Below are 18,353 nucleotides of genomic sequence, written 5' to 3'. Positions count from 1 at the left end.
GGTGCAACGATCATCCAAGCCGTTCTTTGTAATTTGAAAAAAACTTTTCGTCCACATTTAAGCTCATCCTACCGAACGATTTTAAAAAATCAAAAACTGTTCGAAAGATATTAGTTGGGAATGATACTGATTAATTTTAGGTGAAAATCTATCGAGCCGTTTTCTTGTAATTAACTGTTGAAAAAAGTGGTAAATTTTCGTCGACATTTAAGCTCATCCTACCGAAACCGATTTTAAAATATCGAAAACTGTTCGAAAGATATTGTTGGGAATGATACTGATTAATTTTAGGTGAAAAATCTACCGAGCCGTTTTCTTGTAATTAACTGTTGAAAAAAAAATTTAAGCCGATTTCATGGAAATTTTTTGGCGATAACATCATGGTCTTATAGAACTTACTGTAATATTACGGCCTAACGACAAGTAGTTTAATTTTAAAATTCGTCAAAGTTTGCTAAAAATTATTATCGTTTTTTTTAAAGTAGGATTAATGAAGTATATTATTTACACATTTTTTTTTGATTAAGTCGATTATTTACACATTTCGGGAAGTTCATGTAACTTGCCTCAAGGCTAAATACCAAACCAACTAGTTTTCAATTAAGCGTGTCAACAACCAAAAAGCTATAAACCGTGAAATTACTTGTATGAAGAGCAAAAAGTAGTTTTTACCATAACATTGTATTTTTACCATAGCTAATTCTTCTGTTAATGATGCAGAAAACTGTGTTAAAAATTTTATTTTTACTGTCACCATGTAATAAAACTATGTCAGTCTCAAATTGAATTAATAAATATACAAAGTATATGCCCAATAGGCTAAATTTGGGTAAGACAAAGAAATATCTTGAAATGATTCATCTTGAGAAATATATATTTTTTTAATTTGAGCTAGTATTAGTAGTTTTTAATTTGAGCTGGTATTAAATGAAGCAAGATAGCACAATATTTCTTATTACAAATATTAAAATGATTTCAAAGCAATTCAAATATAATTCTTTCAATTTTGCTATGAATTTGTAAATGAAGTTCTTCATTTCTTCCTCTGTACCAAATGTCTGACTTTACTGCTTGATTTGATTAGTTGTTTGATAACACAAATGATTTTTGAGAATAAGCAATAACCTAAATAGTTTTTAATATTGCATATTTACTTCACATATAACATAAAAGCATATATATTGCTTATTTAGTACTGCTATGATCTTTATTAGTAACTGTGTTCAATTTATGTAAATTTCTAGTAACTATTCAATTCACATCATTTTTTTTTGTTTGACATATAACTACCAGAACAAGTTTTCCATTCACCTATGCAAAGTTTTCTTTATCATTATATGTTATAATCAGTTTTCTTGCACAATTTATTATAATTTCATAATGTCTTTTTTTTGAAAAGTGCAAGTTTTTTTGATACCTATTTAAAAAAAATGCTGCTCCTCAACTTCTAGTAGTTCTATATACTAGCCGGTATTCGAACAAAACTATAAATTAGAAATTTGACTATAGTTTCATTAGTTTTTATAAGATTTATGATGTCCCACACTTCTTTTTTTCTCTATAAAATTTAACTGAACCATTTCCTTTTCCATATTTACGTAGTTTTCCTCACTGTTTCAAAGAAATATTTTAGAAGGTTCTAGTTATGTTTAATTTTGAAAACATATTCTCGTTTTTCTGTTTTTGAAATCGAGTTTTCTCAAACATAGAGTTAATGATTTAGTTTACAAGGTGGATTGCAATGATTGTGATTGTTGCTATATTAGGAAAAGTTTCGAATATATCCCTAAGAAAATGAATTAATATATTTATAATTTCAGTAATTCTAAATATTTTAAAACCATGTACTCCGCCTATGTATATATATTATATTTGAATATAAATGGTGCAATATCCGTATTGCAGTATTCAAATTACCAGCTTTTCACTATCAACTATTAAGGTAGCCGAACCCTCAATCATACATGAATAAAAGCTAGAATTATATGTGACACAATATATGTATGTGACACTAATATTGGTCGAATGTTAGGCAATATATTCATAAAGAAAATCAAAAGCATGCTATTAAAATAATAGCATTTTATAAAAATTGAACAAACATTTTGCAAAAAACAAAAATCATTAAAATGATGACAATAATGGTTGAAACCAATTTAGTCAACTTAAAAATATTACCAGTTTTAATAAAGTTTTAATAAACAGTAATCTAAGTATGTAACTACTTATGAGTATATTGTTCATTTGTTGGCAATTTTCACATTACTTTAAGTTTTAAGTTATTTGTTTAAGAAAATCCATGAGAAATATTTCAGTAAGATGGACGTGTACAATTTCCCAATTGGTCATATTAATTATGGAGTTGGGTGCTCGTTTGTATGCAAACTATAAGTATAGCTGATTTATTAATACATATATTTTTTAATAAACAAAACATAGTATTATTTTTATTAACAAATATGCTTGAATAAGAATAGTACTCAAACTTAATGTAGTACTGCTAAATGCACAAATGCGAAATGCAATCATATACCTAATCACATCAACCTAATATTTACCTAATTACCTAATAAGGAAATTTTACTAAAGATCTTAATTGGAACAAACTGCAATTTAGGTTTTACTCTCATACTTCTTTCTCACCAATTTAATTGAGAGCCCTTTGAAAACTCCAATAGTAACTAAATATTCTGTAGTTTTTAAAAATTTAATGAATGAACATAAAATCGAGATGTTTGTGCAGAAACTTTCTTTGTTGTTAAGGTTATACCATTAGAGTAATTGATTTTATTTTAACAGATTTTTTGTTTTTTATTAAGCTTTTAATAACGATGTGTCATATGTAATACTTGGACATCCAATAATTGTTTTGAGGATTATGTGGCTTTTTGAGAGAATGGCAACCCAGTTGTCCAATCCAGTTGTGACTAATTAACTAGACTCAAGTATTTGTTGAAATTTTATGATAATATATGCAGCTTAACCCACGAAAGGCGATTTTCACTTGAGGTTTTATATTTGAGATCTATAACCTCAAGAGGAAGTTTGAGATCAATGCTGCCTGATGTCGGACTTGGTCATGGTTGGTATCGAATCAGCGATCCTCATTTAAATAAAGCAACTAAAAATAATTAACAAGAGAAAAACGTTGAAATACCTAGCACTTTCTTATATTCTGTACAATATCGAGCAATGAAATCATGGGTTTGATCCTCTGTAAAGTTTCAAGTGATGTTAAAGATTCATGTAAACTAGTTGATTTGATTTACAATGGATCCGATTTCTTCTAATTAATGAACAATTGACCTTCATGGACTTTTTGTAATCATTCATGATTTATATGATCATATTTTTCTCACTAATTACAAGGTACAGAAAATGTGAGAAATTGGTGTTTAAGAAAATAAATCAAAAGAGAAACGGATTTTACAGCCATTCATAATAGATGCTCGTCACAGAAGTCGAGTAAATAATAAGCAATGAACAAAATGCTATTAAATGCAAATACTTTCTTCAGAGAAACGTGATACAGAACTAACTAACCTACAATACATGCCCATTAAGGAGGATATCACATACATCAGATGTGATGCATCGCATATCAAGTGCTTTGCGAGTGAAACTCTGAAGATCACCCATTCATTCATTCATTCTTTCATTCATTTTCTTTTTGTATGTATTTAATTATTTATATTACAATTTATTAATGATGTGCAGTCACATGCAAACGTAATTTTGCGTTTACAGAATCCCATACGCACAGAAACTACACGCAACAATTTTGCTGTCGTTTTGCTATCCATTTGTTTATAACTAAATTAGTTTTTCTAAATTGATGGTTTTAAAACTTAATGAAAACTTCTTATATTTCCATATTAGCAATCAGAACATTGTTTTTAGATAATCTAACGGTTTACCATTATATATTTAATAGGGGGCGTCCATTGATCACGTGAGCGAGTTTTTAAGGATTCTTAGACCTCCCCTCCCCCTTGGTGATATATAATGATATTCAAAATTACCCACCCCTTCCTCAGCAAACATCAAGTGTATTTTTGGTTACGTGATTAAACTGTAAAATTTTTAATTTTTTTTTTGCCTTACCTTACTATACCCCTCCCTCCCCCACGTGATATTTCGTGATTTTTGTCAAACCCCTCCTCCCCCTAAAAACCTCACGTGATAATTGGACGCCCCCTATGTAGTTCATTTTATTTTTATAATTAATCTTGAGATTTATATTTAATTATGAGATTTGTATATATGTACAAATGAAATTGATTATCACTACTGCTCGAAATTAGAAATAAAGTAATTTTTTTTATATATTAAGTTTTTTTTTTATTTTGTAAAAATAATTTGAATAATTTGATTTCAAGTGACTTTGACCGTATCAGGGTGAAAATTTCAACAATAATTAATATTAAGATTATTATTAGAAGTAATGATCATTTATTTGCACTCTTTTTTCCAGTAATATTATTTTTAGTTTTGGGTAAATATTTTTTTCTCATTTTCTATTAAATTTTTATCACACTGAAGAGTTTGTGCTTAGTCATTACTCAATTATCTTTAATATTTATTGTATTTTATTATGAATAGTTTGATTTTTTTGATTTATGCACTGCATTTGTCGACAGTTCTGAAAGTGCTTTTAAAATTTTAATAAAAAAAAGAATTAATTAGAAAATTTATTTTTTTTGTTTTTAAATAAACTTGTTTAAAAGTGCCGCTGAATATGGTTAATATTATTACTTGTTTAATAATGAAGCATTATTTTTATTTGAAAAACTTTTTAGTCAAAGAAATAGAAGAAATATGAATACTTGAGAATAGGATTCTCATTAGAAGAAACTGCTAAATGCTCTTATAACAAGATTTCCATTTTTTACCATTGGAAAAACTACGATATAATTTATCAATGGATGGTTGAGATATTGAGGCATATGACACGGAAACATGGAAATTAGATTACTCTATAAAAATATTGAAAATCTTTTTCAACAGTAATTAATTTTTATGATTCATATTATGAAATCAGCGACAAAGATGGAAATCGATTGCAAGTATTATAAAACGCGACTGTTAAATTTATAAGACATTAAAAGTCAAATTGTAACACCTTTGAGTCACAACATGGAAAATGCATTGTTTTATATAATTTTGCAATGATTTAGAAAGTAGTCATTTGAATTGTCATGCTACACTTCATTCAATATTCGATTGATTCGATTATAAGATTGAGATCCGGCATTATTTATGTATGAGATCTATAATAAAATGTCATAGAAAATGTATACTTAAAATTTACGCTAAATTAATGTAAAATTTCAAAACGAATAGAATTGCTTGTCTGAGAAAATTTTAATAACTTCCTCGTGGAGGACAAGTTACATATTCTATATAAGCAAATATTGTCTATCAAATCACTTTAGGTATTCCTTTTCTAAATGCAATCAAATCTCAAATACTATTCTAAACAATGAACATTTGCATATATTATTTTAAAAGAAAGGTTTCTTATATACAAGAAGATGATTTAATTTCTAATCCTTTTTTATCAAATTTTTATCAACAAATTTTTAATTAATATGCTTGCAACTCTATTCAAAATTCAGATTTTACTATAAATCAAATGAACTAGAACTCCAATAAATACGATTTGATTGATATAAATACCTATTTATTTATTACTTGACTTTATATTGATCTCAATTTGTATAATCAACAGTTTGATAAATTAACGTAGTTTTACCTTCACTAGAATAGACGATAATAATAATGGCATTGTATCGAAATGATTTAAATGATGAAAATATTTTGCATAAAATTTCAACAATTTGCAGAATTTTGCATAATTTAATAACCATTTCAATAACACATTTTACATATTCTGATTTAATATACACTTTACGCGGTGTGTTATTTATTTTAACCTTGCTTATAGTTTGTCAACATCATTTCAATCTTTTTTTTACATCATATTAATGAAATATTCTGACTTTATGCTTTTTATTCGTTTTACAATTTTGTTAAATAATTTAGTATTTCATTCGAAATATTTTAGGAGATTCAAAAACGGGATGCCTTTATAGTTAAAGTTTATACCATCTGCATTATTTAATTATTTTCACTTTTAGTACTCAATCACTTTTGAGCAATGATTACTCTAATTATTTCTGCATAGTAAATACTTGGATTGAACAATCTTATTGATATTTTATAAAAAAAAATATTTTTTTTTATTGACTCAACAGAGTTTTTGGTAATATACAGAAAATACTTCTTTGGCTAATATTTTGCTTAATATCGATATCAAATCATCATCAAAGAGTTGATTTGGGGTAGTTCAGTTACACTTTTTTTGTCAAAGGTTTTTTACTTTACCAAAATGATTAAAAAAGCATAATAATAAATAACTGTAATAAAATGGAGTTCCACATGTAAATCTTCTGTTAACACGTTTCATTATTTAAAATTAATATGCATTCCATATTAAATTACACTCAGTAATAAGTAATAAATTTGCGGCTTGTTACCAGGTGTATGACTAATCATTTACTCTAAGAATGTAATCGTTGCAAAAATACAAATGTGTTTCTAAGAAAATTATAATTGTTCTTAACATTATTAATTTACCAAACATGTCTACTATAATAAAAGCAAGGTAACAAGCATTCTTAGAAGGACGTAATTTCTAATAAATATTAAAAAATGATAACAAAAACTACTAATTATAAATGAAGTATATAAATAATCGTATTAAGAAAAATATCATTGAATTTTCTATGCTTCATAGAAATACATATCAATATAATTTATGATTTTTCATATTAATTTATCTTTTAGATGCATATTCGCGTTCTAATTTTCTTATGTTATTTTAATATATTAGATTGTAATATTTATTATAATCATCTGCAATAATGGTTGATTTAATTAGATTTACCGCAACTTATTAATATTTGAAAATAAATAATATAATTAATAATATTATCTTCGTGAATTATATATACATATATACACAATGCTAGTTATATGTGTTATATTATATAAAAATATATATTAGTATATGGACAAACCTGGCCGGGAAGATGTCATTAATATTGTCGTATTTATTATTACTGTATAATATAGCAATTATACGAGAATTTGCCATTTAATTTAAGATATACAACTGCGTCCCAAATAATTTATTAATCAATGTGGTCATAAATTAATTACATTTCTTAATTGCATGGTTCATGGAGATACGGATATCTAAATAATGTTATCCTTGCATATAAGGCTTGTTTTTTCCTTGATTACCCGAGTCAAAAAAATAAACCTCATTTAGACCTATATGTACTCGTTAGGTACTATTTAGGACCTATAAACCCCTATCATGCTTATATTAGAACATCTCATATTTTTAGAATCTTTATAACTGGTACATTTTTCTAAATAAGTTATTGAATTAAATTATCCCATACTGCAGTATTCAAAATCTACTATCACATTATTTTAACTGTTATAAAATAAATTTATTGAGATGATAAATTTTGATATATTTTGCAATATTCGATATAAAAAATATCTAAAATATAAAAATTTAAATTTAAATAAAATATGTGATTTGATTTATATTATGTACATATTTATTTCAATTAGGAGCATCATTTACACCTTTTGAACTAATTTCTTTTTTGTTAGCAAAATTTTTGGTGATATTATTTAGTATTGCAATCATTTGATATTTATTACAACCGCTAATTTTATTAATATACTGATAAAATAGTTTGGATTACACAATTTAAGTAGTAAAGTAACTGAAAATATTGACTGTTAAAATTTATTTAACTTGAAATTTAACTAGTTATTTTCGAATTCCCAATGGATAACGTATAATAGTTATTATTTCTATTACTGTAATTTATTAAAATATCCATCAATTATTATAGAACATTCAATTTATATCAGAACCTTCGAATAGATTGCAGTGTATTTGCGGACAGATTGTCTACATTCACAGATTGATAGTCGTTGTTTATATGCAAAGTTTCTGAAGGTGTGTTTATTATAGAGAGGATACACATAAAACATCTTGTGTCTCCATGTCGCCAACAATTTTATAGGTAAAGGAACTAGCGACCGACGTTTATGATTTGAATGTAAAAGTTTAAACAAAACATGAATTTATGAGGAGAACTGACTTTTACATTGGGCTTTTAATCTCCGATTGCATGCTTTTGGATAACGTAATGAAAACAACTCGGATAATAATTAAGAAGACTCTGTCGCAAATGATCTCAAACGATTATGGCAAATTTTGTTACTTATTTGATAAATAACCGCGATCTAATGTATTGATGAACAAGAAATTTGATAAACCGTTCAAAATATAAATGCAAAATTAGAGAGCGAGCGAAAGGCAAATCCAAACGCCTAGGCCCATTCGTATCACAATTGTCTAATTTTTTTATGATAAAACTCATGAGCTTCTTGGGGTACAGTATGAATCTTTGCTTGTCGTTGGTGTATTGTCTAATATTTTAATATACATCCATATATTCTACATCTAAGCATGATGTTACAAATATTCGCATTCTCGACTTATAGCATGTTTGTGGGATTCTGTATGTTTTTGTCTGATTACATCGTTTGTGAAAAAAACGATAAACTCATTTTTTATAAATTTCTTAGGATTCCTAAAGTTATTATCATGATGCCAGCGTGATGTCAAACAATTATGGATAATAAATAAAATAATGATACAGCAAAACGGTTATGGTAAATTGATTAACATTTTGCTGCACCTCTATATGTGTCATATAATTTTAGTATGAAAGGAGATTATGAGGACAGTAGATCTAACCGCGAATATTGAAATTGTAAGATTTATATTGAAACAAATATAAACACTTGAATTTAATGAATTCAATCATGCCAAATAATGTTCTAAGATTTTATATGAAAATATCTATCGATATGGGTATCGGACCCAGTGGTTGCTAGAACTCCTTCCTCTTTTGCTAGTCCTTACCTTGCTCCATCAATTGATAAAAATTGTTATATTATTTATTTTTCCAAATTTTAAACAAATGTGTACTGTATAGTAATAAACCTATCTATCTAACTTTATCTATCAGGAAGTTTCCGCACCAGGCCATAGGTAATAGATCACAATTTGCACAATGTCGATTAGAGAACAAGCGACTAACTAATCAAAACAATTTATAAATATATTTATACAATAGTAAGCCTATACATTGAAAATTGGATGCTATCATAGACCTTATAATATATATGTATCTATGGATGCTATCATCGTTTCAAATTCAGTTTCTATAGTCACGACGTTTTGATGGCATGCTGAGAATAGAATCAATTGTTTTACAAACTCTCTTAATATACTAATAGTACTCGCTATCATCATTATAATTATCTGCTTTCATCACGATCAAATATTATAGCTTATTGCTCAACTTATTGTTTTAAATAGAAAAATGCTTACCGATTTCTCCATTCATAAAGTATTTGTCTAGAAGAAGTAGCATTCCAATTTCTTTCACAATGCTACATGTTTGTAGACTTCTACCCTAGGATAATTATGAAAGTTTAAAAAGAAAGACTTTTATCCGAAATTGAGTCTAACCTACATACTGGAAAAAGGGTGCCTCATTATTGAATATATATTTCAGAAAACTCATTTCATTTGTATATTATTTGAATAGAATCACAAATATAAATTAAATCATGGACTGTTGTGTAATCTACTCTACCATTACCAAATTAATGGAAATATACGCATAGATCTGAATTTATAAATGCAATGAAATTCGTTACGGTTTATGAATTAATTGTATTCTTTCCAGTAACTGCAAATCAAATGCTAGACTTTTATTTTATGCTTTATGAAAGTGATAGTGAAATGTTGTACGAAGAGAATGTTTCATTGCTATAAATTAGATGAAACTGAGAAAATTACAAATACATACAACATAATTTGGCAAATCATATTTACTGAATATCTCTTATGGTATAAGTATCTGAGCTTTTTGGAAGAAGAATTTTAAATTTGTGCTTCACACACTTAATATATTTGAACATTTTATTATGATATGAATATAATTTGTTTTTTAGAACTTCATATCTCTTGTTTGCAATAACTTTATTTTCATCTACCTGCATGTTTCACGCTTTCACTTAGAACACCCTGTTTGATCTTTTCCTTTTAATCTATTTCCTTTGAATCTATCGTTTTTCTCCGTATCATGCAACAAATCTTCTTGTCTTAGAACGTATTCACTTGTTCAAAGAAATTGTAACTGGGTCAGCCATTTCTAAAAGCTTCTATCTCCTATTAGTGAAAATGGAAAAAGAAAATACAGGTGGTGGTGGGAAAATATGAGCAGTTCGAAAACAGAGCAGGATAAAACGAATACATTTACTAACGATAATTTAATCCAAATTTCCTTTCCAATTTGAGTGTGTATGTGTGTGCATGCCAAACTGGACCTGTAGTCAACGTTTTATCAAAAACGGCTGCACCGATTTAAAAAATTTTAAATCCATTTGATGAGAAAGGCTGAACCGTTTAGTACCTCTTCTATCAGTAGTAAAACAGTCGATCGTTCGTTATTCGATTTGAAATTTAAAAACAGTTCGATCAGGTGGGTATGTATCTTACTGATTAGTTTTTTTTAAATATATGCTGAGACAATTTTTTGACGATTTTGATGAACTTTGTGTGATGATTGAGTTAGTGGTCTTTTCGAACATCCTAAAATATTATAGGCCTACTAAAAGTGTTTTTAGCTGTAAAACTTTAATACAGTTTGGGATAATGGTCCCGCGTCAAAATTCAATCGTGACAACTTTAAAAGTTGCAAAATCTCTATGATGAGTCGATTACTTACACATCTCGCGAAGATCTTGCTTTAAGGTAAAATGCAAGGTATACCTTGTTAAGGTGGTATTCTAGTGTAGAATTTCAAAAAAATCGTTTTTTTTTTTGTTTCATATTTTCAAAGTTTAACTATCTAAGAATATGGATAAGAGAAGAGTTTTGAAAATTTGAATTATTTTCGGATATATAGGCATTTTACTGACCCGGTTTCCAAACTGGTTCAGTTTATCGTCAGATGAATTATTAATTTGATGTTTAGGTTCAGAAACTCAGAACAATAATGAGTCTCTAAACTCGTTGATTTGGATTTTCGCGCGGAAACATAATCATTCCCGATCTCGGGTAATTGAAATAGCAACATTTATTGCTGTTTGCATATTCAATGAAGGTTTCTTTCTGATTTTAAAAATGATGACCCTTATGGTAATGCAAATTGGGCCAGAAACTCATTCATTTGCTGTAAGACGAGACAACGCCCGGATTGAACAATCTGAAATACATACATCCAACGCTTCAAAGGAAGCTCAAAGAAGGCTAGAACTGCTCTATTGGAAGAGAAAATTCTAGAAAATAGTTTTTTTTGAAGTAGAAGAAGGTCCGATGCATAAAGCAGGAATGACAGATTAAATAAAAAACTCAAAAAAAAAACAGCAAAAAAAGACACTTTTTTTTCAAATAAAACTAACTAATTTCAAATAAAAATGTTGTATCGCAGAACGTAACGATTTAGCACTTAATCAGTTAATCTAGATTCTAGACTTAAGCAGTTAATCTAGAATTCGAAAAATATAACTTAAATACTGGAGACTATTACAATATGAGTTTTATTAACTAAGATGGAAACGTATGCCAATTGAAGTTCCACAAATCTTTTCAAATATCCAATGTTTCAATTAATATTAGAAATTCTCATTGATGCAATCTCACATACAGAAAGACTAATTCACATGCGTATTAGTTTTTCATCATATATGACCAGCGCGGCATAGGCGAAGGCGACTAATATAATAACCTGGCTCGAGGCCGGGCTCTAAGAAAATCGTATGTAGATGAATCTATTTAGATCACCTGCGAATAGAATGCAATTCATGTGCGCCTTCCTATTTGAAAGCTAACTGTTGTACTAGAATTCTTCGAACAGGCAATCGTATGCTTGCTGCTAATTACAAAATATGGTTTAATATACGGCATATTATAATAGGGATTGCAAGTTGTGGAGAAATCTAATTCATTTTATTGTTACTTGATTGTAGATAGGTACAATTGCCGATATGCAGATCAGAGATTATATAAAAATGTATACCCACACATAAAAGATTTTATACATTTCGTGGGAATTTTATTACTAATATGCTCACAGAGATTTGAAAGACCTCCTTCCTTTTTGAAACAAAATTTAATGATATTTGTAAGTTTCTATTATTGATCTATGTGTAGATATATACATGCATCATAAGTACATTTTAAAGTAATGGTAATTAAATTAATAGTTTGCTTATTATTTTCAATTATATTAGAGTCATTTATAGAGCAGTGCGTGATAAATCATTTAGAATATGCGTGTGTTTGTAACTAATATTAGTTTCAAATCCGAATAAAATTGGAATTTCTCTTATGTGCCAGTTCATATGAAAACGCCTCACATTGATCAACATTAAATAGTACTAACGTTCTATCTAAGGAGAACTTTATGTGCTATGTTACTGCAAATTAAATTTTCATTATACCTGAACGACGCTTATAAGCGATTTAAATTTAATAATCTGATGCAATGATATAATTTACGTGCACATTAACAATAATATATCTTACATAATCATAAATATAACATTGGTTGTTAGATTAATAGTTAGCACAAATCCTCGTTAATAAAGATAGTATTTTCTAACCTCATTTTAGTTAGAATTGATTTTGAATACACGAAATTCGGGATGCAGTGGGAGTATATTTTATAATATAAGGGGGTATTCTAGTGTAGAAATTCAAAAAAAACAATTTTTTTATTTCATTTTTTTAAAGTTTAATTATCTAAGAATATGAGTACAAGAAGGTTTTTGAAAATTTGAATTATTTTGGAGATATAGGCATTTTACTGACTCGGTCTCTATACTGGTTTGGCTTCACGAAAAACTTTAAATGCGTTTTTTCTCAGAACAGACTTTTTCAGTACTGTTGACACGATTTATCGAGTTTTAATCGACCGATTCACTTGAAATGTTCAGAGAGTCTTGTTTATCTATAGCCCGAACTAGGGTTATCCCCAAATTCCAATTTTTACTATTTTTAAAAAATTCGAGGAACTCAAAAAAAAAAACAGTAAAAAACACTTTTTTTTTAAACAGTCGCCATTTTGTAAAAAATATTTTTTACTCATCGCTAGTTCGGGCGATTGCGACATCATTGTAGATTAATATCTTTTTATTTTTTGCATTTCCGATTGCTAGGAGGGCTGAAATTATGTCAAGACTAAGGTGCTAATTTTTTGAGACAACCACTTTATCGCTGCCAGTTTTTACAATTTTCAACTTTTTTATTTTTTTATTTTTGTTTTGTTTTTTAATAATATTAATAAACAAGTGGTAAAAAATGGATAGTAAAACATTCATTGCTTTCTTTTACGCCACTTCAAAAATGACCTGAAATTCATCGCTCTACACTAGAATACCCCCTTAAAAGATAATAAATTAATGTACTATCTATTAGTATACTTAATTATTAACAAAAATTTATATAAAAAATCGATAGTTAGTACACACACAATGGGCATTAAAATTATTGTTGAAGAAATTCCAATTATCTAAAGCGCATAAAGAAATTATTTCATAATTAATGTTCATTAATATATGCATAATAACAGTTTGAAAAAAAATATAATAATAAATGTCGTTAACTGTAACAGACCTTTTTCTCTAAAATTAATATTATGTTGACATGATAAATAATAATTTTTCTAATAAATTAAATGTACGTCGAATTTGGTATATCTACCGTGAGATTTTTGAATTGTTGAGTGTTAATTAGATGATATATATGGTTTGATATGATGCAGATAATTGGTAGTACTTTAATATTGCCAACAATTTTATTTAGCGAAACAAATTTATGGATGATTTTCAAAAATATTGATATTTATAACTTCAAGTATTAATTATCAAAATATTTACCTTTAAATAATAACGCAATGTTTGCAAATGCTGAATATCAAAATGGTGTAACGCCACTTGAACAAAACAGAAACACCTCTTCCACGATAGCGCAACACCCACCAACCCATAACTTTCGACAAATTGTAATTTTTTCGTAAAAAATAACTAATAATACTAATGATGAATATTTCACAAACGTTCCAGAACATTAGCTTACTCTTGCGTAAAACCGAAAGAAAAACTGTTTCTATTTTTGAGTATTTGCGAATGAATGCACTGGGCGAGTGGTCGAATGGTCGAGTGGTAGTACCGAATATTATAATGTGGTATAATAATGCTTTATTGCGGCAACCGATAACCGCCAACAGGCAGCCATCAACCGTGAAGCAGCGAGGCACGCGGTAACGCAATCTCACGCAATCACCGTGTACGATATTACATTCCAAATAACTAGCTCCAGTTTTGTTTTCTATATACATTTTCCGCACTTTGCTGCATCTGGTACTATTTCGATCGATTCTTGTTTTAGACATGAGCATAGGTTGGGCAATGGTTTCTTTGAAACACATATTCACAACCGGATTTTGAGTTTAGACTCAAGGGATTGAACATATATTTTTTAACGGCAATTAGAACCACATGTTTATGAGCTGTGTTTGCTAACTTACATTTCTAATTTGTTATTTTTTTCGAGATGGTGACCCTGTGGTTAATCACTTCTTTCATATTACTATGTAGTACTGATTAGATATGTATATCTAGATAATAGTATTGACTTGAAAATCGTAAAATTTACTATTGAAAACACATTTTCACTAGAGATTTTATTTGAGATATATAACCTCAAGTAGAATTGAGCTAGGCACAGATTGGTATAGAATCCTGGACTACGCCACGTCTGGCTCTATATATAATAATATTTATATTGGTATATCTTTGCCAATTCGAATTAGGTATAAAGTTAGCATTTTTCAATTATAAATCAATAAGGTAACATTTATATAAATTTTATAAGCGTTACTTATCTTGAGATATCTAAAAATAGTTAACTTTTAGCTACAGAGAACTGACAGTGATTAAAACACCACAGAATAAATAAAAGTCTTCTGCATACTATCAAATGCTCGTACAAAAAAAAAAGCTTTTGATTGATTGTTGTTATTCTACTCTGCAAAAATTGTAAAGAAGCAAGCAAGTTTTGCTAGAAAAGCTTGATAACTATGTATTATATAATGTTCAAATATATGCAAAATCCACCATCAAATTAAATTTGAGCTTTCTGTATAATACACGATTGTTAAGTTCTTAATTTATCCGTTTTTATATTCAGGTTCCAACTTTGTTAACTTCCCGTAGGGTAAGTTATAGTAATGGGCCAAAATCGCAAATGAAAATTTTTGCATATCTTCTCTTTTCAGAGGTTTCTGAACATTTTGGCATACCTCAAAAATTGGATGTGTATGTGTGTTTTGTATGTCCGCAAATTTTTCTCAAAGTTTTCGGGCGCACGGTTCAACCGATTTGACGAAGACAGGTCCGGCTTTCGAGACATGGAGTAAAAAGTATTTTAAAAGAACGGATCACCGGTTTGAATGATCCACAAAAACATTCATTCACCATTCGTAATGACGTGAAGAGGTGGTAATTAGTTTTTGACAGAGGCAGGTCTAGCCGTTTCGGAGATATAGAGCTTGGTTGTGATATTCACAGACCAGTTTTCAATACTAACTACATCGAGTAGAATATGTTAAAATAACATGAAATTTATTTCTAATATAATTGGCCTTTAGAAACTAATGATTCACCATATAAAATACGAGTATCATGGACACCAGGCATTTTCTTTTAAATCCAAATAGTTTATTGATGATCATTTACTGATACTTAAATATAGTCGGCGCTTCGTTATGATCTGGACAAGGTCCAAATGAAAATTGAGGACTAGCATTTGTTAATATGAGAAGATTTGTTTTCAAAATTAGGTTATACGGTGGAGCAAAGTATCGTGTTCATAGTTTATCTCAACTTTAATGTCTCTTCGCTACGATCGCAGAAAATAACAACAGGTTGGATAGGGTTGTGATTGTCGTCCTTGATAATATCTTATCTAAACGCTGTTATTTGTGGCATAAGCTTAACTTGTTCTTGAGACCGGTTCTATATGTCGACTTGATACACTTTGATATTTCTTACAAACTGCGAATGTTTTAAGTTGATCTAGTTATGACATTTATTGAGGTAATGCAGCACACCTACAGCAAGTTATTAAAATACATTACTTGCAAATACCAAGCCAAATGACAATGTTTATGCATTTTCAATCTATTGGAAATTTTTTTTATTGTAGGTTATAAATTAATTTGTATGTTGTCATATAAATGTTACGTAATAAATTGCCACTAATAATAAAAGCAATAAAATAATAAAATTAATTGTATATTTATATGTGTCTTGATATATCGCCATGATCGTGATTTGAAATGAAGATTCTTGCAGCAACTACATTCAATTTTTAACTTCCCGTAGGGTAAGTTATAGTAATCGCAAAAAAATCGAAAATGAAAATTTTTATATATCTTTACGTTTCAGAGGTTTCTGAACATTTTGGCATACCTTAGAAAAAATGGATGTATGTGTGGTGTGTATGTGTGTGTGTGTGTGTGTGTGTGTGTATGTATGTATGTGTGTGTATGTATGTGCTGATACAAATTTTCGTCGACGATTTCGGGAAACACGGATCAACCGATTTGAATAATTCAAAAAATTCGATCCGTATTGATAAGGAGACGTGCTGATTAGTTTTTGGCAAAGGCAGGTCAAGCCGTTCCGAAGATACGGGGCAAAAGTTCCGAAAACGGTAACTCAGTTTTTAAGAGAACGGAGCGTCCGATTTTAATAATTCAAAAAACATTTTATTTGTATTGACTAAATGAAGAACTGTTCAAATTTTTGGAAAGGGAAAGTCCAACAGCTTCGGAGATATGGAGAAAAAGTAAAAAATTTAGCCATTTGGCGGTCAAAAAGAACATTAGAGATATGCACATAAAATTATCAGATATTTTATATAAATTTTAATAATAATACATATATTATATCATTGTAATGCTACGCGCGCTATCGCATATTGATATTTTGTCTCTAGAACAGGTACGAAGCGCGGTCGCGCTGTCATTTTAGAACGAGTTTGTTGGAGCCGAGGGTGCAAAAATGATCATGATGGCAAGAAATTATTAGTTTTTGGGGAAGACAGGTTTTGAAAAAAAATGCTTTATATTTTCAAATTTTCATTTATAAAAAACAAAAACTTCAATATATTTCCAAAGTAAAATTTTTTTTTTTAATAAATTTTAAAAAAAAATTCGAAATATTTAAAAAAAAATGATGAATTTTAAAACATATGAAAAAAATTCCAGTTTTTAGTTTCGATTTTTTAACTTCCCGTAGGGCAAGTTATAGTAATCGCAAAAAAAAAGAAAATGAAATTTTTATATATCCTTACGTTTCAGAGGTTTCTGAACATTTTGGCATACCTTAGAAAAAATGGATGTATGTGTTGTGTGTGTATGTGTGTGTGTGTGTGTGTGTGTATGTATGTATGTTGTGTATGTATGTGCGGATACAAATTTTCGTCGACGATTTCGGGAACACGGATCAACCGATTTGAATAATTCAAAAAACATTCGATCCGTATTGATAAGGAGACGTGCTGATTAGTTTTTGGCAAAGGCAGGTCAAGCCGTTCCGAAGATACGGGGCAAAAGTTTCGAAAACGGTAACTCAGTTTTTAAGAGAACGGAGCGTCCGATTTTAATAATTCAAAAAACATTTATTTGTATTGACAAGATGAAGAATCGATACAACTTTCATGAAGGTAGGTCCAGCGGTTTCGGAGATATAGAGGAAAAAGTAAAAAAAATGAGCCATTTGGCGGTCAAAAATGATCATTAGACATATGCACATCAAATTATCAGACATTTTATAGAGATTTTAACAATAAGTATACATTTTTTTAACTTCCTATCGGTTCCGTGCCAATGCTTATGCGTTAGACAGCGACGCGGCGCTTACGCGCTTTATATTTTGTCCCTATGTAGTTAAAGCAGTAAGATTGCTTTGAAAAAAAGTTCAGATTTTCCACAATATGTCAAATAAAGAAAAAAAAAACTTTTTTCAAAAAAAAAATTTTTTTAAAAAAAAAAATTTTTTTTTTAAATTTTTTTTTTCGAAAAAAACTAATTTTTTGTCCAATTTATAGTTTCTCAAAAATCTGTTTTTTCAAAGTAATTTTTTTCAAAAATGTTAATCGTTTTAAAAAAATA

This window comes from Ctenocephalides felis, unplaced genomic scaffold (genome assembly GCF_003426905.1).
Source record: "Ctenocephalides felis isolate EL2017-DRISC unplaced genomic scaffold, ASM342690v1 CF-g0.4_SCAFFOLD_03571, whole genome shotgun sequence".
Taxonomy (NCBI): domain Eukaryota; kingdom Metazoa; phylum Arthropoda; class Insecta; order Siphonaptera; family Pulicidae; genus Ctenocephalides; species Ctenocephalides felis.
This window is presented reverse-complemented; position numbering follows the sequence as displayed.